This window comes from Passer domesticus, chromosome 10 (genome assembly GCF_036417665.1).
Source record: "Passer domesticus isolate bPasDom1 chromosome 10, bPasDom1.hap1, whole genome shotgun sequence".
Lineage (NCBI taxonomy): Eukaryota > Metazoa > Chordata > Aves > Passeriformes > Passeridae > Passer > Passer domesticus.
Window position 1 is genome coordinate 31136936 of NC_087483.1, and position 12363 is coordinate 31149298.

Sequence of the window (12363 nt, forward strand, 5' to 3'; positions counted from 1 at the left end):
GCATAAATGAAATCTCTACTTATTGACTGTAGCAGACAAGCCATTTCAGGTGCATGTGGAAGAGAAAAGCCATTTGGTGGGTTTTCACTTCAGCAAAAAAGCTCTCACACCAGCTGCAACCCTCAGCTCTGCTCCCAAGCCCTGCACAACGCTTCCCTCATCCCCTCCTCTCACAGTGCCAGTGCTGAGCAGGGAGATGCTGTGTGTGTCTGCTCTCAGAACAGCTCTCCAGGCTGGTGGGAACTGACAGATGGTTGCTCTGAGATATTTCCAAAAGAGGGAAAAAACAGGAGCCTCTCAACCCACTGCAAGTCCCTTGTTCTGACTGCATTGGTAAGGCAACGTGCTTAAATGAACCAGGGAAAGCAAATGAAGTAAGGGGAAAGGTTGGGTTAAAGTACATCTCAAATCAGAGTCCTCAAGGCAAATTTCTGTGTAATCTAAGTTTCCATTCTCTTCCCCAATTGCTCAGCTGTTACCCAATTTATGAGGGGAGCAGACGCAAGCAAATGATAATAGAAAAATCTTGGGAACTTTTCTAGGAATTGGTGTTTCTCTTTTAGCCACGACATTCAGATTTCTTATTCTCTCATTTGCCATTTGGTTGAAAGGAGTAAGCATGTCCCAGCAACTGGTACTGAAATGGGAAGCCTTGTGTCTGTGCTTGAATTCCTCACTGTTTCTTGCAGAAGGCTGGTAACACTTGGATGCCCAGGGGTTCAGAGCTATCAGGGCTCTGTCAGAGCTGCTCTCACTCAGGGCTGGTACTGCTGCTTCGTGGTGAGGCACCCTTACCCTGCCCACACTGCTGCTGCTTTCCTCTTCTCTGTGCTGTGGCTTTTCCAGGCATTCAAGGCTTCCCCACTTTGTCTCTTCCCAGCACTTTCCCTGGCCTCAGGTTAACCCCTGCACTGCCAGGATCCAGAGATTGCTGATGAAGGAGGAGCTTTAAAGACTCCATGTCCCTACTGAGTGTTTTGCCTTCCAGTAGGTCTCAACTAATTTGAAGTGGATATGGAGCTATTATAACCCAGAAAAAAAGGTTGTTAGTGGGGAAGGGGAGTTGAAGGACAAAATATAAAAACACTGTGCCTTTGTAGCCCTGGGAAATACAGAGATGTCACAACTCTTTGGGAACAGTATTATGCCACTGACAAAAGCTATTTGAGCTTCTCTTTCTTATTTTTTAATGATATTAAATAGCATTCACTCTCTGTCCTCAGGGCACATTCTGGATAATTCGTATCTCACTGTAAACCAAAAGCATTTCCACTAATCTCAGCAAAGACTGACTCAGTGGAAAGTAGAATTTTTTACCAGATAATTAGGGCATGAAAAATAAGGTGGTGGTCAGGCTTCAAAATTTTTCTCCAATATTTTTGCAATAATCTCTCTGCTAAGGTGAACATGCAGCAAGGGAACCTGCTTTAATAATTAACTCAACCCTCCCCTATGTAAAAATTATGCTGATATCTAAATTAAACAACCAGAAGTCACTCTTAGAGTGGCTATTTTGTTATACTGATATTTGTGATGATAAAAACATGGTCAATTTCAACACCTTGTAGTGCTCCTCATTGGCAGAGATTTGATGGTTCCTTTTATAACTGACAATACAAAACACCAGACTGCTCAGTTTTTAGCCATGTTACCATTTGAAAACAGTCTTATGCAACAACACTGTCACCCACATCCTTCTTCTTGCAGTCCTATCACTGTCAGCTGTATCACCCAAATTAAAACAAACTGATAGGGGAGGAAAATAGAATCTGAAATGTTATGTAGTGCCCACATATTTCATTAAATAAGGGCAGAAAACAAATGCTGTTAAGGACCTCAGCTTGCTGTGCAGGGTGAAGGGAAGGCTGGGATGGAGATGACCCTTCCTAGATCTAGGAGGGTCCGTGCTGGAGCTCTGCCTGTACATGAATCCACAGGAACAATATGTCTGTGGTTTCATCGTTCAGGCTTTGATGTCTCTGTGCACGGCTTTCTTCCCATCCTATTTAATATTTTAGTTGAGAGGGCATCCTCCTAATGTGGGCTATAATCTCTGTTACTTCCACAGATCATTGATGGGACCACAAACAAGTGAGTGTGTTCATCTGGGTTTCTGTTCCTCCACTTTCCTCCCCTGTCACCAGTAGCAACTCTTTCCTCATTTTCCTACCCCAGAGAAGCATAAACACCAGGAACATTGTGAGCAACCCTCATTTACCACCTCTGTTTACTCCAATCCCAAAGGTGTTTCTATGCTTACAACAGAAATACTCCAAACACTCTTTCACTGCAGGTCCCCTCCTACAAGATGAAGTGTCTGAACAAGCATGTGCATCCTTGCACAGACCATGTTGTCCAAGCAGGTACATGCATTTGCTGTGGGCCTTTGGGGACCTATCCTTTACAGAGCAAGTGCATTTTATATGATGCTTACATGCCAGCACTCCACACTTCCCCCCCACCCCCCACATTAGCTTGGGTTGGTAATTCACCATTGCTTTGACATCTGGCACTACAGTCAAAGCAGGATCTCACTTACTGAGGCTGCAAGGCAAGCACATCTGTGTTTCCCTACAGCTTTGTCACCTCATCATGTTTCACAGCACAAAGTTCATTGCCCCTGTGACAAGGCTCTTCTGCTACTGAGGGGATGGTTTCCATCAGGATTACTCTGGCAGCAAAGCCTGTCCAAGAAATTTGTCTGAGTTCGAGCCTCCACCTCCAGGTGCTTCACCACATTCAGGTGTGCTAATTTAACTCTTTCCTGTGGTTAGGCCCTCAAATTTTTTTAAGTGGATTTGCTTCTGGGAAACTGTAATGTAGCATGTCACAGAGATTCAATTACTCTTGCCAAGCAAGTAAGAGTTCCTCTTATACTACACTATAAAATACTAATGCACACACAGTGAAGCCTGGACTTTAAAAATAATTACCACTACCACCACAAAAAAAAAAAAAAAAAAAAAGTAATTTGATGTAATTTTGTATGTTTTGGATGGAAGAAAGGCAGATCAAACTTCTGTTAAATTAGGGTTTACTCCTATGTTGCTACTAAATTAGGGTTTAGTCCCATGCTTCCTACTCTACAATAAAGTATGTCTATTTCCAGACCAGAATGTGCACACAGGAACTTCCTCTGCCAAGCAGAGAATGAATCACAGGGGTATGAGAGGATCTAAGGACTCAGCTCAACTTTTCCCACTGTGCCCACTGACAACTGCATTCAGTGGCACTAAGTCACAAGACAGATGTCCATCAGCACTTCCACACCTGACCCTGCCCAAGGAGTTCTGTGCTCAGTGCCCCCAGACAAGACAAATCCTTTACAAGAAGTACAAGAAAGTCAGTGCAGGAATGAGGACACAGGTAAAGCAGTTCTGTATCTGAAATGTGATTTGTTGAGATCTGTCATCTCTTTTGCTGGAAATGAAATAATTATTTCAGCAGTAGCTGCTCTATCATACTGTATTAAAAAAAAAAAAACAAAAAAAAAAAACCCAGAAAACAAACAAACAAAAAACTAAAACCTTGAAATTATATCAGAAAAACAAAACCAGAAAAATTTTAAATTTCCACCATTACCAGTCTCTCTTGGGATCTAGCTGATTTATTTCCTTCAACTTCCCCAACCATGCTGTGCATTATTTCAGTCAATTTGATGTCGAGCAGTGTGGTTTCCTACCCTTTAGGAGCAGGCTCTTATATTTGCTTTGCAATTGTCAGTTGCTACTGTGTGTTTTTCCTGCTTTTCATATTATCTGCTGCTTATGCTTCTGATTTCTTTCCCTCTCTTTGTTCCCAAATGCTGCAAGTACAAACCAGGTATCTGTAAACTTACAGCCATTCCTTCATTTACAGAGCAGGCACCAGCACATTGCTGAGATCTGTCCGCAAGCATCCAAGGAAAAATCAATTCCAGGCATACTGTATCAATTTCAGCACTGTGTAGGAACTGGCAGAGTTTAAATATCTTAGCTTTGTATGTCTTGAATCAACTCTGCCTTTCTCTTGCATAGATACAAAAGCAGAATAATCTTCCTAACTTTGAGGGAGTTTAATTCAAGGGTACATCTGTCTAAAGAAATTAAATAAATGTGTTTCTCCCAATTCATATGTTTTCTGAGGAAGGGAGAAGATGTAATCACTTGATTTTGATACTTCTAGTGACAATCAGCTAATTTTACCTTAGTCCCACATTCTCTGGAGGAATCACAATGGAATAAAAGCTTAATCTTGTTCTAATTCAAGTCAATAAAAAATTCCCATTGGTTTAAATTAGAGCATGAGTGATCCTGAAATATGAGTCAGAATTGCACAACCCAATTTTCATTGGGCTAGGCCTAAATAATCTCCTTTAAACCACATACTCACTCAAGTTCCTCATGTGCAAAAATACTGGTTTACCAAACAAGGCCCCAAACCCTGACTCACATGTTCCTTAACTGAATTCCCACTGCAGTACTGTAAATATTACCTAGGTATTTAGAGATTTGTTCTTTCACCTTGCAGCACCATCACTTTTTTCCTTCCCTAAGTCTTCTCCTCTGCAAGCCCCTACACTTTGCCCTGTGCCTTTATAGAAATAGCAAAAGCAATAAACTTTTGTTTCCCTCTACAAACATTAGGAAGCTGCTTAATTATTAAAATGTCTGTGCTGTTTCACTGGAGGGAAAAAGTCAAGCTCTGCATGTTCTAATTGTTTGTTTTCTTCTCAGTTTCCTTGGCATAGGTTTATTTTTTTTATAAAAGCTTAAGCAAATATTTCTTCAGGCTCAGCATTCAAAAAGTTCCTGGTGAATTAAACCAGTTGAGATTCACCAACGTGAATCTTTCAATGCAGACGTGACAGGGGGAGGTCATTTCATTTTATGGTAAGATGTCTGCAGGACATCTATGAATCTCTGGAAGTGAAAGAATACAGTTGGCCTTTTAAACCCCAAGAGTTACAGTCAAAAACCTTCTTGAATCTGTAGCTGAGCTACAGGCAGTGTATTGCAGAAGGCATTTTCTAGTCAAGATGTAGCTGATGCTGTAATAAACTGTGGTTCACGAGATCTTTGTGGCTGCCAGGCCCTCACATGGGGCATTCAGCACAGCAGCAGCTGTGCAGAGAGGCTGTGCAGGCACAGCTTGCCACAAGCACTCCTCACAGCAGTGATGCACGACACTGCTCCTGTATGGAGAAACAGCCTCCTGTCAAAGAGCTCAGGCTCTACCTCTTGCCCCAAATCACTCCTGCCCATGCCGGGAGCTGCCTGCAGGAGCTGCCTGCAGGAGAGAGCTCTCACTTCCCTCTCTTTATGAAAATTGTCATCACTAAGGTTTAAGCTCCCTTTCTCTTTGACTTTTCAAGGCCCCTCAGGCTCAGCTCCAGCAGATGGACAGCACAAACATGGTGATTCCAGCATATCTGAAGCCAGCATATGCAGGGGATTTGAGCATGCTTCATGGATCCAGTCCAAATGTCAGCCAGCCTGGGAGGGGTTCCAGCCACAAACGAGTTCAGGACAAATGGCCAAAGTCTTTTTTCAGCCTGGAGAAAGTTGGCTTTGTGAAACATGCCCAGTGAAACCTGCACATATGGTAGCTTTAGCTGCAGAGGACTCCATGCACATAATCCGCCTTCCCGCGCTTCTGTCGGTGACAGCTGGGAGGTCACTATAATTATCCTGAATTGGGATGCTGAGCAGCCCTCAGCACTTGTCTGTTTAGGGGAAGAGAGAAAATCTGTTTGCAAACGGCTTGTAGCTTAATGCCTTCAAAGTGTGCCTGCCCCTTCTTGCTTATAAGGACTATGCACTGGGAGATCAAGCAGAGGATTAATGGAGTGGACACTCATCCACTCGAGGTTTTGTTAAAGCTGAGTCAAAAAATCTGATTAGTCGTTGGGATGTCCAGGCAGGATTAATTTGGGATTGGAAATAGGATGGTAAAGAAATGCTGGGTGTGTTTCTCCTCCTCCTCCTCTGTCAGTGCTGTGAGAAGATTTCGTGCATGTGGGATGTGGTGTGATCAAGCGGCTAGTCCATGAGGGAGGTTCTCAGCAGCAAGTGGAATGAGGCATGTTACTCTCTAAGCTGCAAGGAAAAACAGAAGGGAGGTCACTTTGTTCTCTCTTTGCAATGTTTACCTGCTATTTTATCAGAACTGCAGAATCCTTCTCTATTAAAAAATTATCTCTACTCTTTTCTTAGACTCTTGATGAAGCTGGGAAATTTTTAATCAGAGAGAGATACACTTAAGGGGTATACAGTTTCTCAAATGTTTTCATGAGAGCTAAGTCCAGTTCAGTTATTTATCAGGTAACACCCAAAAGGTACTTAAAGAAGCCCAGAAGGATCCAAATTTAAGGCCAAGATGACAGCAGAATTGTCCTGATCCTCCATACTAGAGAGAGAGCACATCATCCTGTGTGCACTACTCAGGTTATAGGAATGCACATTTTTCAGGATCAAGAATCTTTTGGGATGGTGGCAATCAAAGTGGGATGTGCACAGTGTGCACTTCCAGGTATGCTCCTCAAAACCACATTTTTGTGTCAGTCCTTCCCTTGGAGGGCAGTAGGCTGGAGGACCTCAGGGGACAGACACCACAGGTCAGAAGCACCGTGGTGTTTCACAAGCAACTCCCAGCATAGCAGTTTCTAGGATCTCCTGCTCCTGGGACTTTCTCCAAATAACAATTAGACTTTCCAGGAAAGTACATACAAAAGCATGATGTTGTGACTTCTGTGAGAGAACACAGCACTTTCTGCTTCAGAATTTGTCATTAAAATGTACACTGCCGTCACAAAACAAACAGAACTGGGGCTTCATGCCTGTGTTCAACTCTGCTCCTACACATAGTTACTGAATGTCCTTCAAAGTGGATAACATTACCTGCTCTCAGCTATGCAGTGCACTGTGCAAGCAAGGAACAGTAACACAGAGCAGCAGGATGGCATCAGGAGGAGGGGGTTTTAATTTTTGACTTATTCATGACCCATACAGCTAATTTAAATGATTTGTACAATTCTGTTTAGACAGAATGTGTTGATGTTTTGCTCTCTTAAACCCAGAGGGCATTTTTAGGATCTCTAATATGCTATTCCAATGCTTTCAATACTAGTTCTTGAATGAAGTGTCTGATCACAGAATCGTTGAATGGTTTGGGTTGAAAGAGACCTTAAAGATCATCTCTTTCCAACCCCTCCACCTTCTACTAGACCAGGCTGCCCAGAGCCCCCTTCTAACCCAGCCTTGAATACTTCTAGGGATGGGGCATCCACAGCCTCTCTGTGCAACCTGTTCCAGTGCCTCACCACCCTCACAGTGAAGAATTTCTTCCTTATATCTAATATAAACCTGAGTTCTTTTGACTTCCCAGAGAAAGCTCTTCATTATCCCAGAGTAAAGATAATGACTCCCAGAGTACTGTGCAAAATCAGAAGTATTCCCTAGAAACCATTTACCATCATGTGTCAAACAGAGGTATTTCCCATAAAATCTGAAGGGGTACAAAACCGTAAATAGATTTATAGTGAGCTATTGTTGTACTTGGGAGGAGAGGAGACTTTCTGTGTTAGCACAAAGCTTTAGAAAACAGAGGCCCGAAACACAGCTCTCTGCTCTGATGTCTTCCTGCAACAGACCCTGGAGGAAAGTATCATTTATGAAGCACTGAGCTTGCAAGTTAAATGAGCCATGTTGTGTGATCTGTGCACTCAAGAATGGGCTCACTTCTTACATGATATGTGTGACGCCGCAGGCTGCTCTTAGAGAAGAAAGTGACACTCCTGGACCAAGATGATTCAGTGTTTCTGCTTTCCAGGTCCTGCTATTGTGCAGATATTAAAAGATGGAAGAGTCACAGGATACAATGTTTGTTGTGCACTACAGTGAATCTCTTCCCAGTCACACAGCCAAGTTTGAAGCTAAATTCAAATGAAAACAATTCATTTCAATGAAGATAAATTAAAGTTTGCAAAAGATATTTCCAGAGAGTGCAGCTGAGACAGATGATTTCCTCATCCTCTTTGGAAGGAGAAGGTCACTTGGGAAGAGGTGAGTGAAAATTAGTCAAGAGTGCCTGTCCAACAGCCCTTCACAGGGAACTGGATCAGATTCAGCTTTGGTGATTGAAAAATAGCAAGAGATGGGTATTCTGTCAGCTGCCCCTTTCTCGCTTCATGCCATCAGGGGATTCTCTGGTACCAAGCTTAAGTTTTTCTCCTAAGAATAATTATCAGATAGAAAACTTTGTGGACTCCTCCAAATACCTTAAATATTTCAGTGCATAAGGTGCTGCCACTGGGGGTGACAATATGGAACCACCCCTGGAGAACTGACAGGGCTAAGCCATGCTGTTTTCTGTCCACTTGTGATCCCCTCCACTCCCTCATCACATGCACCACTCAATGCCCATGCCAAAGCAGACAAATACCTCTCACTCACTAGCTGGGAAGTGCAGGGACATCTTTTCCTGTTGCCTGGACCATAAAGCACAGGGAAATGTGCCAAGGATTACCTGCGCTGCTGGTGCTTTTTCCAGCAGTGCCATGTGAAACCCTCCGAGAGGTGGAAGGTAAGAATGACCTTTGCAACTGCTGCCTGTTTTTGGAACAGTGGTGCCCAGGGCTGGCTGGCAGCTGATGGAAATGGACATGAGTGGTACAGAGCCAAACAGAAGCTGCTGGAGGGAAGAAGCCACTGGTGCAGGGCACAGGTAAAATGCCAGGAGTCAGTTGGAGTAGTGAGGTAGCCATGTGTGCATTAAGGATGAATAAAGTGGGAGAACTTTTTAAATCATTGTAAGGCATTTCCCCTTGAACAGATGTTCCTCAAGCAGAGGAAATGGAGATGGAATTTGGGATGAGTTTTGAAACCATTCTCATCCATAATAATGCAACAATAACCAATAATCCTATTATTTGTGCTTCCCCCATGGTGATCTTACTTGGCACGCTGACTTTTTGGAGTCTTGTGTCCAACATCATCTACAAAGCGTTCAGGGCTCTGAACACATGGTTGTTGCATGAAGTCCCCAGCTACTTTAAACTAGTATTAATTCAAGACCAGCATAAGGAAGGATTGAAGACAGTCTGTTTTTCAAAAGAAAAAAACCTCTTGGACAAGTCTAAGCAGATCACTCTTCTACTTAGAAAAAGAGAGTAAACCCCAGGTTAAACCACTGAAGAGCACATGCAGCCCTAGTGACCTCCTGGGAAAGATTGTGAATTGAGCTGTGTGTTTTTCATCCAGAAGTGATTATGTCAACAAAAATGCACTCATTTTTCTCTGCTGCTTTTCTGAAAATCTCTTATAATTACCTTGGTTTGAGATAGCATTTGATAGCACCTAGCAGCTGAACAACCCTGATTGGCACCTCTGATTACAAGAGACTAGACAGGGTGGGAAACCTGAAATTTAGCTTTGTTTGCTTTAGAGCACTTTTTCTTTTTATGCTTGATCCAAAGCCCACCAGAGTCCAAATGAAAGTTTCCATTTCTTTAGGTTTTAGTTCAATATCTTTGCCAATAGTCATTTAGTCACAGACTGACTACTAGCATATGGAATCAAAACAAAGCTTACAAAGAGATGTTAAACAGAGTTTGTGGACAGCAGGGGCTCAGCACGGATTTTCATGCTGGAGAAAGAGGCTCTCTAGGTCACTCCTGAGGTACTTTGGCACGATAAAGAGTAGTACCATGAGTGCTCAAATGTTGTGCTGTCCATCTGGCACAATTTGGCCAGACAGATTGATTCTTCAATGACCCGAATGCAGCAAACTTCCCCCTAACAAACCCTGATTCTGTTATTTCTTTTTTCTGGACCTAGAGTAACTTGGGAATGCAGATTGCTAGAGCTTAAATATGTAGTCTCTGAAAAACAGAAACCTGCAGGCAGGTTTTGTTACAGCCATTTAAATGGATTAACTCTAATACAGACAAAGTTGGTTACTCTATTTATTTTCCCCTGCCCTGTTTTCATGCGTATTATCTTACTTCCTGCAATCCCAGTGGCATAGAAATCAAGCTTCTCCTCATTAAAATTCAGAGCTAATAATTTTGGCATCCTCTGTGCAATAAGCAGCTTTATTTCAGATTGCACATAGCCCACATTTTGTACCATAGACAGCTTTACAGAGTAAAGCAAGATATATAGTGGCCAAATAAAAGATGAAAGGGGCAGGTTGAACCTTTCAGGCAAAGGGTATTTTTGGCTAAAACGTTTGCCAGGACTACATTGTCCTTCTGGTCATTATCAGAACAGGGTTTTTTTAGGCTTAGAGTTTTTATTAGACTTTTCCCAATACTAACAATATTATACACACAACTGAGATCTTAATTTTTGTGTAAAATAGCTAACTAGTACTGCTCACATCTTTAGAAATGGTCCTTAATGTTTGTAAATTTGCAGGTTATAAAGGAAACAAGATTCAGGTGGCCTGGATCATGAGATGAATCAATTAACCTGGGGTACATTAAAGGGGGAGAAAGAAGTTGCTAGTGAATTAAGTCTGTTTTGGAAGAAAGAGTGGTTTTGTTTGGTTTTTATATTTAGGGGTTTTTTTCTCCCCATGTTGCTGGTTGTTCTGCAAATGAAGCTTTTCACACTGCTCCTGAGGATAGGCTTGGAGAACAAACAGGTTTGTTAATCTTTTTTCATTTTAATTTTTTTTTTTTGGTCTGCACTATGCTTTCTGTCTGTGTGTGCATTTCCAAGTGAATTGTTCATTCTAGTTCCTCCTTTGCATGGAGCAAAAACAAGTACATGAATGGTCTCCAAGAGTACTCAGGAACAATCTTCCTGTCCTGTAACTGGATGGAATGTTGACATCAGTGTGCAGAAATTCATGGTGTCAGAGGGATCTGTAAGCTATAGTCAGCTCTTGCTGGTTACAGTGCTGTTTTGCAAATTCTCCTAAACTTGAGTTTCTTGAATGTTTGAATGAGTAAATCACGTGACAGAAATAGATACATTTATTAAAATTCTTTTCTGTTTTTGAGCTGTGGACACCATGACTCCTTCTCACCTGGTTCTCAGATATTATCTCTCATCTGTGAAGTTGCTCTCTGTAAACCACTATGGCTATCTGTAGCACTTGATATGGCTGCTCCTGACTTTGTTTTTAGCACTAAATTTTCTATGATAAGCTATCCAGTAAGAAGTTATCATATTATGTGTTAAGTTTTCCTTTGTTTTTATGGGTAATGTGGACTGCTCCTTCCAATGCAGCTTCCAGCTTTTTGATTGACTCTCCAGTTTGTTGAATCCCATGTGGGTCTCCAGATGCAATTGTGTAATCAGTCGCTGTTATCAGCTCCAGATTAGCAGGGAGATTGGCTTGCACTCACCAGAAGTATTCTTGGCATTTACCAATTTGTGTTTCAGAATGTGGATTATGGGTTGTCCCCGTGTCTTCCCTTGTGACATACAAATGTAAACTTCAGTGCTAATAGCCTATTGTAGGTGTGGTCCAACTATCACAGGTCCCTGCCTTGCATATTTTGTCATAGAGTTTCATATTTGTTTATCTGCACCTAGTATTTTATCCTCACTATAGTCTACTTTCTCAGTCCCTTGTTTATATTTTAAAGTGGAGAATACCTTCAGTTGGGGAAAAACAATGGTTTCTACTTTGGGTTTTATTAATAAATCATTAGAAGGCTTGAAGAGAATGTAGCATCACTGATACAAACAACAGGCTCTGAAACAAAACTGGTTTCTGCAAACCAATGTACATTCCTTTTTGTAGGATGCTGTCTGGGTTGAAGTTTGTCTCTGGGTTTTCACGGTTATTCCTCCTCATGCAGAGTTATTTGTAGGATGTGAAAAAATTCAGAAGGGTTATTGTTTTATACCTATGAACATGCTTTATCACTTTAAATTACACTGAACCTGTGGTCCTTCACTTTTCAGTGCTGAGGTCTGGATGATTTTAGTTTTGGACAGCTCTTGGAAGACAATGTAAAAATTTGTTGTGGTGTCACTATAGGTGGCAACTACATCAGTTGTGTAGGTACTCACAACACCTTTCTTTAGAGCTGACCTTCACAGATTGGGATGCTTATGCTGCAAGCCAGCTACAGGAAATTGTATGTAGCCCAAACTGCATTAGGCATCACCAGCAATATATAATTGGAGTGGCAGTAGATGTATAAATGAGTTTGATATTATGGTATCCAGATTTCACATTAGCAACTATCCTGAAAAAGCTGTTGACCTGGAAAGCTAGTATTTAACTAAAGAGTTGTTCATAAACCATGTAAACAAACCTATCTCTTTCAAAACAAATTTACTGCTTAAACAGGAACAACTCTTTCTGGGTGATACTGCTTTCTTTAGACCTTTTAGCTGATAGAGGATCTCCTCAAAACACATG

General features: G+C 41.8%; 1 protein-coding gene across 3 annotated transcripts in view; it reads left to right on the forward strand.

Annotated features, from left to right (window-relative positions):
• Positions 1-12363, forward strand: part of TMEM177 (transmembrane protein 177) — a 62489-nt gene that overhangs the window by 8835 nt on the left and 41291 nt on the right. For 2 of the 3 annotated variants that reach the window (XM_064434959.1, XM_064434962.1), the window contains exon 1: positions 10460-10626. The exons of the other annotated variant lie outside the window; for it this stretch is intronic. The gene's annotated coding sequence lies outside the window, so the exon portion shown is untranslated. Of the gene's footprint in view, positions 1-10459; positions 10627-12363 lie in introns of those variants that run through there. 3 annotated transcript variants of the gene reach the window in all.